Source organism: Capsicum annuum, chromosome 6, assembly GCF_002878395.1.
Source record: "Capsicum annuum cultivar UCD-10X-F1 chromosome 6, UCD10Xv1.1, whole genome shotgun sequence".
Taxonomy (NCBI): domain Eukaryota; kingdom Viridiplantae; phylum Streptophyta; class Magnoliopsida; order Solanales; family Solanaceae; genus Capsicum; species Capsicum annuum.
Genome location: NC_061116.1, coordinates 27406051 through 27423570, shown reverse-complemented (window position 1 = coordinate 27423570; position 17520 = coordinate 27406051).

The following is a 17520-nucleotide window of genomic DNA, read 5'->3' as shown; positions in this document are numbered from 1 at the left end:
GTCTAGATTTTTGAAAGTAATCTTAATTTTAGAAAATAGTTTTGAAAATTTTTGTAAAAGCTTTAGAAAATCTCTGCCATTCATGTCATGTACAAGCCCGACGAACGTCTTCCTCTTAGTTCTGACTATGTCTGACTCTTGATTCTAGGGATTCAGCATCGTTGAGGCTCTCTATCAGAAGTTCTATCATAGCCGGAGATTTAGTCTATCAAGACTTTGTCGCAACTGGTGATTTCAAAACTTGACTTTAACCACTGGTGCTGGGGGATTTGAAATATATTTCAATATATTAGTGGAAATTTTGAGGACCTCCTTAAAATTTCTACCCCAGTTTAAAGTTGTTTAAGACGATCTCAGCTTGAGATGATCCGAAGTCTTTATTAGTCTTTGTTCTCTTTATTTTTGGAAGATGACCTTCCTCTTGTCAATTTTTGAGATTCCTTCTAGAAAATTTTGCCCCAGTTTCTATTTTCTGGGCTATATGACCGAGCCATTGGGGCACCTAGGCATCCCGTTGAAGTAGAAATCAGGTCAAACGTAGTTCAAGACTATGCTAGGGACATACAGAAAAATCTAAAGGGTTGACTGAAGCCGACATATGCCGCCAACGTATCTCACTCTTGAGAATTTAGGTCATCACGTAGTTCATACATAAAAAAAGGATAAATTATCCTAAAGGGTTTACTGACGCTGACATAAGCAGTCTACGTATCCCTTTCTTGGGAATTCAGGTCAAACGTAGTTCGTACATAAAAGGAAAGGGATTCTAAGTAATTACACATCATAAAACAAATACTATCATAAAGGCGATTACAAATAACCTAAGGAAATAAAACTAAAACATCATTCAAACATAGTATCTCTTTACCGTATTAGAATTGTGTGTACTTCTGCTAAGTGATCACTAACACTAGTCTCTTTGATTTCATCATGATCGCCCAAGATGACTGCTTTAGTTTTGTCCAAGTTGGGCTTCTCTCAGTTTTTTCAAATTCCTCTATATCTTTCACTAATTGCTACTCATCACTTTTTTTCTATTCATCATCATTCCCCTCGCTTTGTTCGTCTAACCTTTAACATGATATGACATTGGCAGGCCTTAAATTATTGCTACTGAAACAAACCAAGTTAGATGATAATGAGATAATAAAAGATAATAACATAATTATATTTCAAAATAACTTCTTAAATAAAGGGAGGACTTTTGGGGAAATAAATACAAACTATGGCTTATGACTCACATAAATGCGGGCCATGCCTTTTTTTTAAAGCAGTAAAACATGAAAAAAATTGATACATAAAAGGGTGGATCACGGGACCTCCTTCGGATCATCACCGATTTTTAAAACTACTAGTAATTGCCCTGTTATCTATCACGATGGGCGACGAGTTATGATTGGAGTGGAGGTCTAGTTTTGCAATGCCTCTCCTGGTGCAACCTTCCTAACCCCACCAGAATTTGGGCAATCCTCAGGTATGACGTTACATCCCACGAACAGATTTTCCATCCCATCCCCAAGACCATCATCTTTTGACATTTCGCGCATAAGAAATGACTGTTACAGTAATGGCAACAGTTTGGACATACTCATCTTTGACTTATCTTCAATCTCATCTTCCTTTCTTGGTTGGTACCCTATCTCATGCTTAGATGCTTTTTATGGGACCATAATGGGATTAATAATTCTTTTCCAAATTCTTACTCAAAAGACTCAAGGCATCCATGACTTTCTCTATCTTTTCCACTTCTTCTTTCTCTTTGAATTTTATGAATCCACCTTAGTAATAGTCTTGCTAGATACCCATTCGTCTGCTATTTCGACCATGCTAACCATGGCTCCACCGTGATTAGGCAACGGATTATTGGTGACATTTGGTATTGGTGCCCGAAGAGTGATGATCTTCTGATTAATTAAGTCTTGGATCTTATCTTTCATATTGATGCAATCTTCAGTATTATGCCCGGGGGCTCCTGAATAATAAGCACAGACCTGATCGGCCTGAAAGAATCAGGAATTAAGATTGGTAGGCTTTGGTAGAATAGGCTATAAATAACCAGCTTTCATCAATCTTCTGAAGAGCTGGGTATGACTTTCAGGCAATGGAGTGAATTTTCTAGGAGGTTTCTTTTTGAGGTTTATACGTGGGGGGTTATACTAATTTTGACTAGTGGGAGGAGGTACTTGATGATAGTTTGGAGGCACTTGGACATTTATTTAGTTGTTTGGAAGAGTAGCTTGAACATGAGAGTAATAATTTGGCTGCGAAACTTGGCACTGGGGTAAAATATTTGAAAGTGAAGCTTGATATTGGGGTTGGGCATAGAATACAGGCTAAAAACTTGGTACCGGTGGTGAAGAAAGAATATTCCTAGTCTTGAATTTTCTCTTCAATTTATCAATAAAATTAGTAGAGACCGCAGTCACATCCTTTCATTTCTTCTTTGGAAACATGGAAAACCCCGATAATGTTGGTTTCCTGTTCGAATACCTTCCTCTAGCGATTCCCCAATTTTTACCAATCTGTGAAAGTTTCTCTAACTGCGGATACTATCCTAGTGTAAAATTCTCCCTTCTGAGCGCAAGAGAAAACTAATACCATTTTCTCCTCAGACATGGGAGGTTGTACTTTGGTAGTTTCCTTCCTCCAACGAAAGGCATAGTCTCAGAAACACTTATCATTCTTCTGCTTGATCCGGTCTAGTGATTATCAGTCAGGGACTATCTCAACGTTAAATGCAAATCTATCGAGAAAACTTTTAGCCAACGCCCTCCAACTATGCCATCTTTTTAGTTCTTGAGATGTGAACTAATCTAAGGCTTCATCGCTTAAGCTTTGGCAGAAAAAGGGTATTAATAACGCCTCATTTCTTTCTACTCTAACTATTTGGTCACAATACCTTCTCAGATAGGCCATGGGATTTCTGGTACTATCGAACACTTCAAATATAGGGACCTTGTACCCTTCTGGTAGATCTACTTCGGGGTACACACAAAAATCATCGTACCCCAAAGCATCATTATCACCTTCCCCGTGACATTTCTTGATTCTCATGATCTTTCCATTCATGGCTAGCAACTTCTTTTCATGCTCAGTCCCCCACTCATTTTTGTTCTCCTCGTAATGGTCTACCTAAGGATTAGAAAAGGGATAATAGATGTCAGGGGATATGATGACATAATAAGAATTTGGACCGGTAGCTTGATTTTGAGGATGAGAGGAGTATGGATGGTAGGGAGAGAGGAGGTTTTGGAAATTAATAGTGCTTTGTGGAATTTGAGAATAGTTTGGTAGAATTTAAAAGAGATTATGTGGATTTGGAAATGAGTTTTGTGGATTTTGAGACAGGTTTTGTGGATATGGGAGTGGATTTTATGGGTTTGAGAGCGGATTTTATGGATTTTGGAGCAGATTTTGTGGATTTAAAAATGGGTTTTGGGGATTCGGGAATGAATTTTGTAAATTTAGAGATGGATTTTGTGGGGTTAGGGATGGATTTTGTGGATGGTAAGCATTTGGATTATTTTCTCGATTTGTATTTTGGATAAGTTGAGGATCGGAGACGGATGATATGTTATTTGGATGGTCCCCAAGAATAGGCGTACTGAGGGGAGGGATCTGGAGTGGAGTCCCGTGTCCTCCTAGAGCGGGAGCATTGATTGTGATGGCCAGATTAGCCAAATCTCGACTACGATTCATCTCCTCCTAAAGTATTTTCAATTTTCTCACGAGTTCAACAATCATCTCACTTTGCTCCGCTATTACACTATCCCTGATGGTCAATGCATTTTCTTCGTCACTTTCAGTTATATTTGAATAACGGTTAGAGGATGGGATCTTATGCACTTTTGACCGGGTGAAATAAGGATATTCTGCCAGATTATTTCAACACAAAGTAGTTTTCTATTATCTATAAAGTAAAATAACTCAAAGGCAGATATTTTAGATCCCATATATGATAGATAATACAAGATACTTGACAAAAAATAACTATATAGAGTTGTTTGTGTCATAGCCAAACTGATCTACAGGAGCATAGTGGATAAATTTTCCTTTGATTCAAACAAACGCACATAAACACATAAGGCATTTATATCACATAAAAACATTGTAATAATGCGTATCCTAATTGGGGTGACCCTTTTGAGCCAAGGGTTTGGGCCTAATGAATTTTGAAGAAAATATACGTCTTTTAAAGCCAATCCATTATCCCCCAAAATCCTCATAGGTGTACATAAATGCCTACAAAAGTTACACAAAAGGGATACAATCTTTAGTAAAAGGTAAGAAAATAACATGAGAAAAAGAACAATGTTCCACACAGGGGATAGAAAATACTAGTTCCCAAATGCTCTTCTATCGGCCTCCGCCCTCTTAGCTTTGTCCACTTCTTGTCATTGGAGACATCCGTTGATGATCAGGAGATTTCCGTATAACTGTTCTCTAGATACAACCATCTAAATCGATCAATTTCTTGCTTGGCTTGCTTCGACTCCTCCCTCATTTGTTGTATGATTGAGGCATCATTACACGAAAGTAAGCAAAGCAAGCCTTCTCTCGACCCCAAAGGATAATGGATTGGATTAAATAAATATATATTTTTTCAACACATAAATATGATTCATCTGTAATTGACTCGGGGTCAATAGACGCAGGGCAAGTTTTCTAATTGGCCCAATACTCTCTCGGGTATTGGGTCGTCTTAGGCTCATACCTAAAATGGGGTTTTGGTTTCGCTCTATCCTAGGTGTCTAGAGTGACTTTGAACCAAGTTCCCAAGCGGACGACTTGAGTTTGAAAATACGAACAACCATCAGATGCCTCACGCGCTAATAAACCATCATATTTCCAATAATTTATTTAGAGTTGAACAACAGGGGTCAGGACATCCACGAAACCCCAAAACAACAACAACAAACCCAGTGTATTCCCACATAGTGGGGTCTGGAGAGGGTAAGATGTACGCAGTCTATACCACTACCTCCAGAGAAGTAGAAAGGCTATTTTTGATAGACCCTCAACTCAAGACAGGGAATAATAATCAGATCCATAACTATTGCCATGAGATGCAATAATTAAATTTCGCAGAATCGAAACATGTAAACAGGTAAACAATTTAAATAATTAGTCAAAATTCAAACATTTGGTTAGAACCTAGTTAAGAATTCCCAACAGAGTCACCATTTCTGTTTTGCAAAAATTTTGACTTTTAGAGTTGCCAATTAATTTATTTGAAAAGAAATTAAGAAAACCTTTATAAAGTACTTAGATGATTCAAAATAGAAAAATCATTTGACTTTTGAAATTCTAGGTAAGCGGTTCCTATTAACATTTTAGGAAGGTTTTTAAGGCACCTAAAATATCCGCTAACTTGCGGTTATCCGGACTGTTTGAAAATTTATCTTTAGTCAACTTTGAAAAAAGAGAAGTTGATTTTTTAAAAAGAAAGTGATTTTAGGAAAAGATTTGTATAGAAAATAAATTTCGACGACTAAGTAGGGGATTTAATCAAGTCTAAGCAAATGAAAAGCAAATAAGCACATAAAAGGAAAAGAGAGGAATTGAAAGATTTAAGCCTTTAGGCCTAAACTAATTTGGGCTTTCGGCCCATCATCACTTGTCCTAATCTATATTCTCGAGCCCTTTTTGGCCCATAATCTGCTTCACCTATATTAGTTTACAACTCTGGCTTTGAGGTCCAAATAAATGAATAATAAATAAATAAATAAATAATAAATATAATAAAAAAGACAACAAAATAAAAGTGAGACTAAGTCTCTTAGCCGCTTCAACAATGGGACTTTAACCCATTTTTCTTATTTCGACTTCTCGTATTTATGCTTCATGTAATCAACTTAGTATTTAATCTCCGGGCTTAACTCAAAAGGGTGGGTCTCATTGGCCTACGATGAATATGCAAAGGAAAAAGAGTCCATGTGGAGCCCAAATGATTTCCATGCTAAAAAAAGGAAAAGTAAAGCACATTAATACATATAAAAGAAAAGGAAGAAAAGTAAAGGAAGTCAACACATGGTCAATCAAAATTGAAAAAGAAAACTAAAGATGGTTATTACATGATCAAATAAAAAAAATAGGAAGAAAATTAATACATAGTTTACTATAGACAGTAACATGACATAATTCTTAAATGATCAAAAACCGATCACAAAAACAATAGGACATGTTCATATCAAGTCAACAGTGAAAGGCAATATTCAAAAACAATGGACCTTACATTTAAACTAATCTAACATTTCTCAAAATGGCAAAATAGATTCAAAAGCACAAAGTCAGAGTCTGTAACACTTTAGAATAGTCATTTTAGTCATGTGGATATAAGATGAACCCAAATTTGAGAATACTAATCAAAGGGAAAAGACCATAAATATCTAGGCGAAAGTTATTTAGTCTAATCAAAGATTCATTCTTGGAAGTAAAGTCATACGTTGGGCGAGTCACTTTCAATATTTTAGACCGAATCGAATAAGCCTTATCCTTATACTGATACTAACTCACCCTTGACATATTCAAACTTCAAAGGAGAATCTTTTAGAAGTAGAAGAAAGAGAAATTGATGAAGAACGCCTTAACCAAAGAGATGACTGATTAGGCACTTATGAGAATGATGCACAAATAAGAATTTTACAAATCCAAACTTAATATGCACATAGCTACCTTCGTCGCTATTTGCATTGCTTAAATAATAACTTCACAAGAGAATTAACAAAAAAAAATAAGTTCAAAGAATTTTTGAGTATATGACACCACTTCAAAGATTCATAAACGCCAAAAGGACTTTGCTTTATAAGCAACACTACTTCTTGAAAACCTCATTTAAAAGAGGTGAAAATTCAACAGTTGTATGTGAAACTTGTACCAAAAAATTGCGACAATGATAATTAGTAACGAGAAAAGAGGGGAGGGTAAGTTTGTTAAATGAGGGTAGAAATTTCAGCTTGAACATATAAGACATTTCATCACCAAATCTAAAACTGGAGTTTGAAAACATAGCATATAAAACGTAGGTGGAAAGAACCAAATGAACATGGATATTAAACGAGCCAACTAAGAAAGAAAGAAATCAAATTAAAAAAAAAAAACTTATTTAGACTGACTGACGAGAAGATAACGGATTATTATATGAAATACTCCAACAAATGAATTTGATAAATTTAATTTCCATAATTTAATTTTAATCATGCAGCTACTACCATCTTTAGGCTACTGAGGTTCAATAGAGAGACTATACCAGGCCATGAAGTTAATTTACATATTCAACCGCAACAGGCAGACAGATACAGGTAAAAATGTTAAAGACGGGGTTAAACAAAAAATGGGTTAACACCAGAAAAGATATTAGCACCGAATAGGGACATCAAAAGCATTCAAAGCTTAAATAAACTCAGCTAGCTTACATATGAACAAGTCATATATTTTAGAACATATTCATTATCACAATGAAAACATCTACGGTAACAACATGGATAATAGACCTAAATGTAAAAAGCTACTAAAACAAAACCACTACAGCAAGAAGGGAACACCGATTTAACAAGCGGCATAACAATTCATATCACATATAAATCCTACGGACACCAAGGTCTCTACAGCAATAATTTCCAGCCTCATCACGATTATTACTAAACGACTATTGCTATGGAGAAAGAGATGATGAAATTAAAAGGGAATAGAGTATGTTTATCTTTTTTGGGGTAGACAAATGAGACTACGGGCTTTGTTCGGAATCAACCACCACCGAAGAGCATTGTCATCGTCAACTTGGGAACTCTGATTAGCCGACGAACTTCACAAAAAAATTACTAAAAAAATAGACTATGGGTTTGCTCAAAGTTTTTTTCACCTTCCCATATTTGGTTTTCTTAGCTCTACAAAGATCTTTATATAGAAAACCAATTGGGGGGGAAATAGATTGCCTCAGTCGATGTGGGAACAAAAATTTCAAGGGTAATTCAGGAATTTTCAATGGGGGGAATTCAAATTCAAATCGAAGATAAAGATTCTAGCTAACAAACTATACCAATTTGGGATTGTTTTTGATGAAATACAAAAATCAATTAGCCAATAGAAAAGAAATTCCCCCCAAGAACCAATGAGATTTCTCCACAAAGGTATGAATTCGTACCCTTTCTCCAAAATTCGCAGATTTTTTAATATTGTGCAAGCCAACACACCCATTTCTAGAAGATCGTGGCTTTTCTCGAATGAACCCATGTGAAGAGGCACGTGACAGTCATACGGATCAAAAAAAAGAGGAAAGATGATCGAGTTAAGGTCGGGTTGACCCAACCAAAGCTGTGCTAGTGTTGGACGACATCGAAGAAGTTATTATCGTGATTGTGTTACTGTTGTTGATATATTGTCATGTATATTCGGTGTTTGGTGTTGTTTGGTGTCTAAAGAGAAAGGATAAGGGGACTGGGCTGGGTCGGTTTGAGAGGTTTGGGCCGTTGGTGATGTTGCTGTTAAAGAAAGGAGTTGGTTAGGGCATGTTTGGTGTTGGGTTGTTGTAGGATGGAAGGGTTGTTGGGCTGGTAACATAAAAAAAAAGGTAAAATTCATAAATAGCATATTTAAGACCATAATTATGAGATTCATAGCAACACTTTCATAATTACTTAAACTAGCAACTTGTATTTTGTATTTTAACAAACTATTGCTATAAAAATACATATACAAATCATTTTACTGCCCATATTTAACTCAAATCAGTTGAGTTAAATATGATATAATTAGCCATGAATTAAATGTGGAGATTCCTTTTCTATTAAACCTCTTAATTAACATGATTTCTGTTATTTGTTACCAACTGAAATCAAAATTCAAATTTCAGTTTTACATTAACGTTTTCATCCCCAAAAAAAATCAAAATCAAATTCAACTGAAACTTCTTCTGTTCAATATCTTCAAAAAATTCAATTAAACCATTATTTTTGTTGAAGGTATTTAATCGTAATATTATTTTCTTCTTATATGAATTTCATCAGTCGTTTGAAATCGATCAAATTATTTTCGTTCTGAATTTTGTTTGAACCATTACTGTTATTTCGTTCAAATTTTTTTGAGCCATTACTGATGTTTCGTTCAAATATAATGATCAAAATCGATTTTTTGTTAAATTATTTTGAATATTTTGATCCATTAACAATTTTTCGTTAGAGTGATCAAAATCAATTTTTCGTTATGTTGTACAATTTAATAATTTATTTCATTAAATTATTTTTGAATATTTTGTAAACAAATTTTGAAAAAAAAGTAATGCAACAGTAAATTGAACTGATCGAACAATATAGTGATCAAAATTGATTTTTCAAGATGCTCAAACTCAATTTTTTTCTCTTTTTCGCTTCTTTTTTTTTTGTTTTTTTCCTTTTCTAGTTTTTAAGTTTTTCTACTCTTTTATCTCTAACTTTTATTTTGAAAATACAAATATGTATATCACATACACATATTCAAAAAAATATACAAAATACATAGTCATACAGATCTGGATATATATTTACAGTACAAAATATGCATATGTATCTGCATATGTATTTACAAAAATACATATCTCACTCATATGTATATATAAACATATAAGACACAAAATCTCTACAGTAAAAAGGAAAACTATATATATATACATATAGGTAATCAAAAAATGCATGATACATATCCTATATGTTTATATATACATGTGAGTCAGATATATATTTTTGTAAATACATATACAGATATATATGTATTTTTTTACCGTAAATACATATGCAGATCTGTATATCTATTTATTTTGTATATTTTTTGAACAAGTATATGTGATATAGATATTTGACTTTTAAAAATACAAAATAGAGATAGAAGAGTAAAAAAAAAGAAAAAAATGAAAAATAAAAATCTGAAGAAAAAAGTGAAAAAGGAAAAAAAGGGAAGAAAGAGAAATAGAAACTAGAAATAGAAGTGTAAAAGCAAAAGCGAAAAAAAGAAGAAGAAAACGGAAAAAAAATATGAGAAAGGAAAAAATAAGAAAAAGAAAAAAGAAAAAAACGAAAAAGGAAAAAAAAAGAAGAGAAGTAGAAGAGAGAAAATAAAGTGAAAAGGAAAAAGAAAAAAGAAAAAGAAATTCACATTAAAAAAAAAACTAGCAAGAAAAAAAAGTTAGAGATACAAGAGAGTGATATTTTGAAATTTTGAATATCATGAAGATAATAATCTTCATAATTGAGTTTGATTTGAAAAAGGAATTTACTAATTTAAATAAGAGTAATTTATGGGAAAGGGAAAAAAATGAAAGAGAAATGTAAGAGATTTCAAATAATAAAAGGTAAAGTAAAAATCGGTTAAAAGAAAGAGAAAGAGAAGTGACATGAAAAAGGGAACCTTATACATAGTAACTTCTTAAAGAAAATATGTGGGGGCCACATTTAAAATAATGTTATGTTTGCTACACAATGTAATTTCATTAAAGTGTTGCTATTTTTCATAATTTAAGTCTTAAGTATGCTATTTCTTGTAGTTTTTCCTAAAAAAAAAAAAAAAATGGGTTGCTGTGGTAGTCTAATAAAAAATAGGAAAGGTAGATATTTTGGCCATTTAAAAAATGGCTAAATTAAATTAGATTTTTTAGTCAATTTTATTTAAATGTTAACCATATTGGATATCTATTTGATCAATTGCATTGCAATTGTAATCATTTTGATTTCAATTATGGTCAAATTTAATAAATTGACTAAATTAAATCGAAATTCGATACGAATAAATACTTTTTTTAATCTTGAGTTTCTTGATTTAATAAAATCAAATAGATATATTTATTATTATATTATATTATTTATTTATTTTCAAATAAGTTATTTTTCAAGAACACGTGACATTTAAATCAAGGTTTCAATCATTTAAATTTATTTTCAAGATAAACTTTGATTAAAATCTGATATTCATAAAATAAATATTTAAATAAAAAAATTATAAAATTCCATATAATTGAATACGATAATATATAATCGATACTTAAAATGACAAATTCACCCAAATGAATATTTTGAAAGGTTTTTTATTCAGATAAAATAAATGTTGTAATTTTATTCAAATATCAAAGAAACTCAAAAATAAACTTAGTCGTGGAGGCAAAAATTAGGTGTCAACATATATATATATATATATGTATGTATGTATGTATGTATATATATACATACATATATATGTGTGTGTGTGTAAAAGAGAGTTATAAATATGCCTATATGGCACTTTTCTAAGGCCAAGATTTCAATTTATCTTTTTTTTATTTTTTTAATAATTTAATTCTTTTTTTTTTTTTTGCTAAAAAGTCAATAATATTTTATGAAGTTATAGCAATATTTATTACACAATTATGTTATTACAAGAATAATTATTATTATCCCACCCTTTCATATGCAATTCTACCATTTCAAGTCTGCCTATAAGTACCACCATTAATATTCATTATGAATATTAAGAAAAATATGTAAATACAATTTAAATATCTATTGAATTGTGTATAAAATGCGTATAAAAAAGGATGAAAAATGTAACATCTCTATTACTTTCATTCAACTTATTGAAACTTTTGTTTTAGCATCTTTGTCTCTTTATCTTTTTCATTTTATTCTTCATCTCCTTTTACTTTTTCGATTTGTGATTTATTTTATGATGTTTATGACATATGTATAAGGTTATGAAAAATTTTGTATTTGATTTGTAGAAGATGATGACCATAGTACTCAACCCTATATGCGCTAAAGTATCGATAAAGACAAATAGAGAAAGAAATAGAAGTGTCATGTTTCAAAGTCTTAAGAGGAGGGTAGTATGAAAATATTTTCAAGTAAGGATGTATGTATTTAATTGCTTTTTCTATTTAATTTTTTTTCTACTTTTTTTTTCATACTTTTAAAATTGTCAACCACAAATTACTACAAATAGACCATAGAAAAAGAAACGAAAGCATGTGACAATTGTTATGTATTCATTAGATTTTTTTGTCTTATTTTTGGGTGTCTAATAATTCATATATCCTCTCTTTTTTTGCTTTTTGTGATTTCTTCCTATGATGTGCGTGCAAGGTTATGAAAAAGTTCTCATTTGATTTGTGGAAGATTATGACAGCAAGCTTCATATTCTAAACTTTTAGAGAGGGAGGAGGGCACTATGATGGTAACATGAGATATGTTCAACTAAGAATATATCTATTTAATTAATTTTTTCTATTTTTTGTTACATTATTTTTCAACTTTTGAGTAATTGTAATCAACCATAAAATTCGACGAAGCGACCATAGGAAATAAAAAGAAAGAAGGTGATCGTTTTTCTTTTATTCATTAGCTCTTTTTGTTTCTTTTTTTTTAATATCTTTTTTATACCTAACGATACATATATCTATATTTATATATGCATATAAATCTGAAAATAAGAAAAATGATTTAATTTGGTGTTGTCATTATTCTCTCATTTTTTGACATTTTCTCTCAACTTTTCCCTAAACAAATTGCTAAAAAAATAAAGATATTCTATATATCTATTTCTTAAACATGTCACATTATTTTCTTCCTCTATTATATTAGTCATACCAAAATATTGTAACATATGAGTTACATACTATAACTTGTAATTCATAAGCTCTATAACACTTTGCATATAATTTTTTCTGTGAAATAACAAATTTGAGATTTAGAAACAATGTTTGATAGAATATCTTTATAGAAAATTGAAAGGCATTCAAAATTTCAAAATCAAAATTTAGTATAAAATTAAATGGGATAACGTCTTCGGAAAAATAACTTTATTAACTTTAAACACGTCACATCTCTTTTGCTAAAAATGAGATTTTTGCCCCTATATATCAATATCGTTATTAGCTAAAAACTCCAAGTGATGAAAACTATTGAAAAAAATAAAGTGAAGTGTTAACAATAAAATTGATAAAAACTTAAAATTTCATCCTTTAAATTTGGAGACTAAAAAAATATTTAACATATTTTCAATATTTAGTTATTAGAATTTTCTTAAAGAAAATAAATACAATATTTTTAAAGACGTGCTAAGCGCGGATAAGTTGTTTAGTAAATAAATAAATTTTCCTATAATATGATGGTACCAAAACAATTGAAACGAAATTCTTTTAGTTTTTATTTTGGATGTGAAATTACCAGCAAGGTTCAATCGATCGTAGAGCAAAAGTTGAAGGGCCTATTTTGCAAATCTTGGTATTTATTATGATGCTACATCAAATTTCAATCATCCAGAAAGCATTACTAATATATAGAAGTGCGCTAAAGTAGCCAGCTTAATCTAAAGGATATTTTTTTCATTTTACTAATCAACTATATACGTGTTACATCCTCAACGGAGCACCAAGACAACAAACGTGTTGCCATTCGGTCAAGTTTAATTGCCACTTCTCTTTCCGCCGCTTCTTAGGAGAACACCAACACAACAGGCGTGTTGCCATTCAGCCGAAGTTTAATAGACACTTTTTCGTTTCCACCGCTTCTTTTTGAGATGAGATCTTGACTTCAAATTTTGTGAGTTGGAAATCTTTTAATTTTTATATTCAGTAGGATTATTCGACTGAGGTGTTATTTCTTGTATCGGTAAAATAATTCTCGAGTATTTTTTATCACTTCAGCTACGTATTAGCTTTGGTCAGTTTAATTACAAAGTTTCTATCTAATCTGAATTTTACCCTCAAATCGTTGTTTGTTAAGTACCCCAGTTGTTGCTCTTTCTTTTGATGATGAAATCTGTTAGTTCCTGTGATTTGATAATTTCTTGTTTTTATTGTGTTCTCCAAAGACTTTCTAGTACTTCAGCAGTTGTTCGCAGACATTGATTTATGACTGATTAATTAAAATTATTATGTACAATGTATTTTTTTTAATTTTGCTTAAGTTGACTTAGATAAAATTCTTGTGAAATATTTCTTGTTTGATTTTAGCAAAATTTAACAGAACACAAATCTGTTAGTTTTCGTATTAGTTGTAGTTGGTTATTCCAATTTTTACATGCATGTATTGTGAACAATTGTTGGGTCTTATAAAATCCCTAAAGAAGGCATAAGGAGGTTGTCCTGCCAGCTAGCCCAACTGCTACTTTCGTTATTCCAAATGAACTTTACATGTGTAAAATTAGTGTCATGCATTCTGCTATATTGTTGGATATTTTGCTTATAAATGTATTCATATGTCTAATCTGACACAATTGTTGGAACATGTTATATATGCATTGCACATTTGTATATTACATGTCTAATCTGACATTTTAGTTATTTTTGAAGTTTATGCTGTGCAAATTTTTGGATTTACAAAAGCAACTCCCAGATTAGTACTCAGATTAATGGACTTGAAAGGGTTACCACTATATCATCTGAAGAGTCATTTAGAGGTACCTTCTGTTTCTTGATCACCTCTTATCAATCTGTCTTTTCTCTGTAATGACTCTTAATTCTCCTTCTACTATTCAGAAGTATAGACGTGTAGTTTCTTGTCCTTCGAATTTGATTTTTGTCTGCGTTGTTTTTACATTTCAGTTATTATTTTATTTTGTTCTAACTAATGTTTAGGCTGATTTGTCAAGTTATTTAATTTTTTTTAATATGATCGTCTGCTTCTGTTAATTTTTTTCTTTACACTATCTGAAACTATTTTTTCTTGAGATGAGGATCTATTTAAAACAACTTTTCTACCTCTTAAGCCTCTACTTCATTCGATCACACTATTTTATTCTATTACACTAGGTATGTTAAAGTCGGAACATGACTGCAAGTTCATTGGACCTTTTGTATTTGGTAATCATTAAAGCAGGCCTTAAAGATCTATGAAAGTGTTAGTACAAATCAATTTAGAAGGACCAAATAAGTTTAAGAATTTGATGTGAAAATGTTAGCCATGTTAATAGCTACTGGAGCAAAGATACTAATTTCTCTCTTGCTAACATGATAATGATGGCCGAAAACATGTTGCAGCTGCCTATTCTTGAGCTTCTATTTTAATTTTCTGATAATGCCTTGTGAGAAATTTCCACCAGAAAACCTAATGTGCCGTTGTAGACATTTTCTATACATATATTGTTGCCACTATTATTAAGGTTTATGATGGTAACATAATGAATTGCTTAAATACTCACCTTATAAAATGTTGTCATAGAAATAGTCAAGTTTGTTAAACAAAATTGGACATAGGTTTTTATATGATCTTTGTCCTTGAGAACAGTTGACTGTGCCCTATATTTTGTACATTATTTTTTTCTATTTCATCTTGACAGAAATGGTGTCACATCCATCCCATGCTCTTTTCTTGATCTATATGCTTTATTGAACCAAATCGAATGATAACACCTTCCATCGACTGAAATTTTGCTCTAAAATCTACCTTGAGATATTAGTCTTGGTATTACTTCATCTGAAATTAATCTTCCTTTCACTATTTCTTCCCCATCATTGTCTAATAGTTATTGTGTTTGATTTTTCCTTTTTGTTGTTTGAACAGAGATACTCCTGTTTATCATGAACAATTGAAAGAGCATTCAGAGTGCTGCGCCTTGTGAAATCATTTCTCTCATTCCTACAGAAGTTCATACTATTGACAAGAAGATTCAATTTGAAGTATGACAACCCATCAACTAAATCTCCACTTCATCATCTGATTTCTGCCATCAATATTTGTATTTTAACATACTTCATACATTTTTCAGCTCTCTTTATTGTTGTTCTAAAAGAAGTTTTTCCGTGTTATTCAATCACTTTCAAATTGAACTAAAAATGAGTAATAGAACTAACCATTAAAATTTATTTGAATCTACAACACAACATCAACACAAAACATTGGGCCGGTGGTTGCATGGGCTCTTGTGTCTAGTATTCCATAAGAACCTAATCCATATTGGGAGATTGAACCTTTTTCTTTTAAGTGTGACTAGTTAGGAAAATCCCGTGCTAGCATCTAACTTAATATTATAATAATAATTAACTAATTAATGTGACATTTTTAAAATTTTAAAATTTAAATAAATTTATTTTTTAAAATAATTTTTACATATATTCTTAAAATAAAAAAAATTATATTTAAATAAATTTATGTTTAAAAATAATTTTACATATATTCTTAAAATATTTTAAATTATCAATTATTATTTAAATATATAATTTTATTTCAAAATTTAATTCATGATTAAAATTAAAATCTATAAATTTATAAATTAATAAATAGTATGAAAAGTAAAATTTGATAAGCCTATATTACTATTTTTCAGATAATATAGGCTCAATATATGTTTTTTTGTCTCAATTTATGCGACACAAATAGAATTTAGACAATCAATCATATTTTTAATATATTTTTAGATATTTTAAAATGTTAACTATTGAGATTTATAATTTTTTTTATGTAGTTTTTAAATAATATACGTTACTCTCTCTACCCAAACTTCTATGGCGTTGATAGTCAATTATATTTTAAAAATAATTTAGCTTTTAATTATTATTATTTATAATACTTTTCTTCTATTCCAATTTAAGTGGCTTATAATCTAAGAGCCAATTAAATATTTATATCTTCTAATTTTTGAAGTTGTTAATTATTGTGATTTATAGTATTTTTATGTATTTATTTTTTTGAAATATATAACATATTAATTTTTTTTAGATATTTTAAGTTGTTAATTATTGTAATTTATAATAATTTTTATGTTATTTTCAAATAATATATGTTACTCTTCTTGTCTAAACTTTTGTGGCATTGATAGTCAATTACATTTTTTAAAATAATTTAAGTTTTTATTTATTGCAATAATATTTTTTCTTCTATTTCAATTTAAGTCACATAATGCTTAGATGGTCATAATAATTAATTAGGGGTGATATAGTAAAAAATCACAATTGAAGCAGCGAAGCAGACATGTCTTAAATGACTGACAACAACAAATTAGAAGTGACACAACAAAATTACTATAAAAAATACTTGTGAAAAAAATTTAAGTGGGTCTCATATAAAACATCTAATTAATTTAAAATATCAAGAATTAACTTATCATTTTATATCTATTTTAATTTTTTATTAAATATTTTTTTAACGTTTAGATGACTAATAATAATTAATTAGGATTGATTTAGTAAATTGCGATTGAAGCAGCTGAAATAAACACGTCATATTTTACTTTTTTAAATTAAATATTATTAATTTTTTAATATATAAATAATTTATAATAATTAATTAGAGGTGATATAGTAAAATCACGGAGGAAGCATACCGTATAACCAGACATTTTGAGATCAACCGTACGCTTCTCTAGAGGAACGGAGGATTAGTCTCACAGCTGCCGGCTGTGGATACTTGAGAAACCAAAAAAAAAAAAAATTGTACGGTTCTCTTGCTTTTTCCTCTTGGGTGTGTTTGGTATGATAGAAAATATTTTTCATGAAAAATGTTTTCCTGGAAAATAAGTTGGTTTTCTACTTATTTTCTCATGTTTGGTTGGTGAGTGAAAAATATTTTTTGAAAAATATTTTAT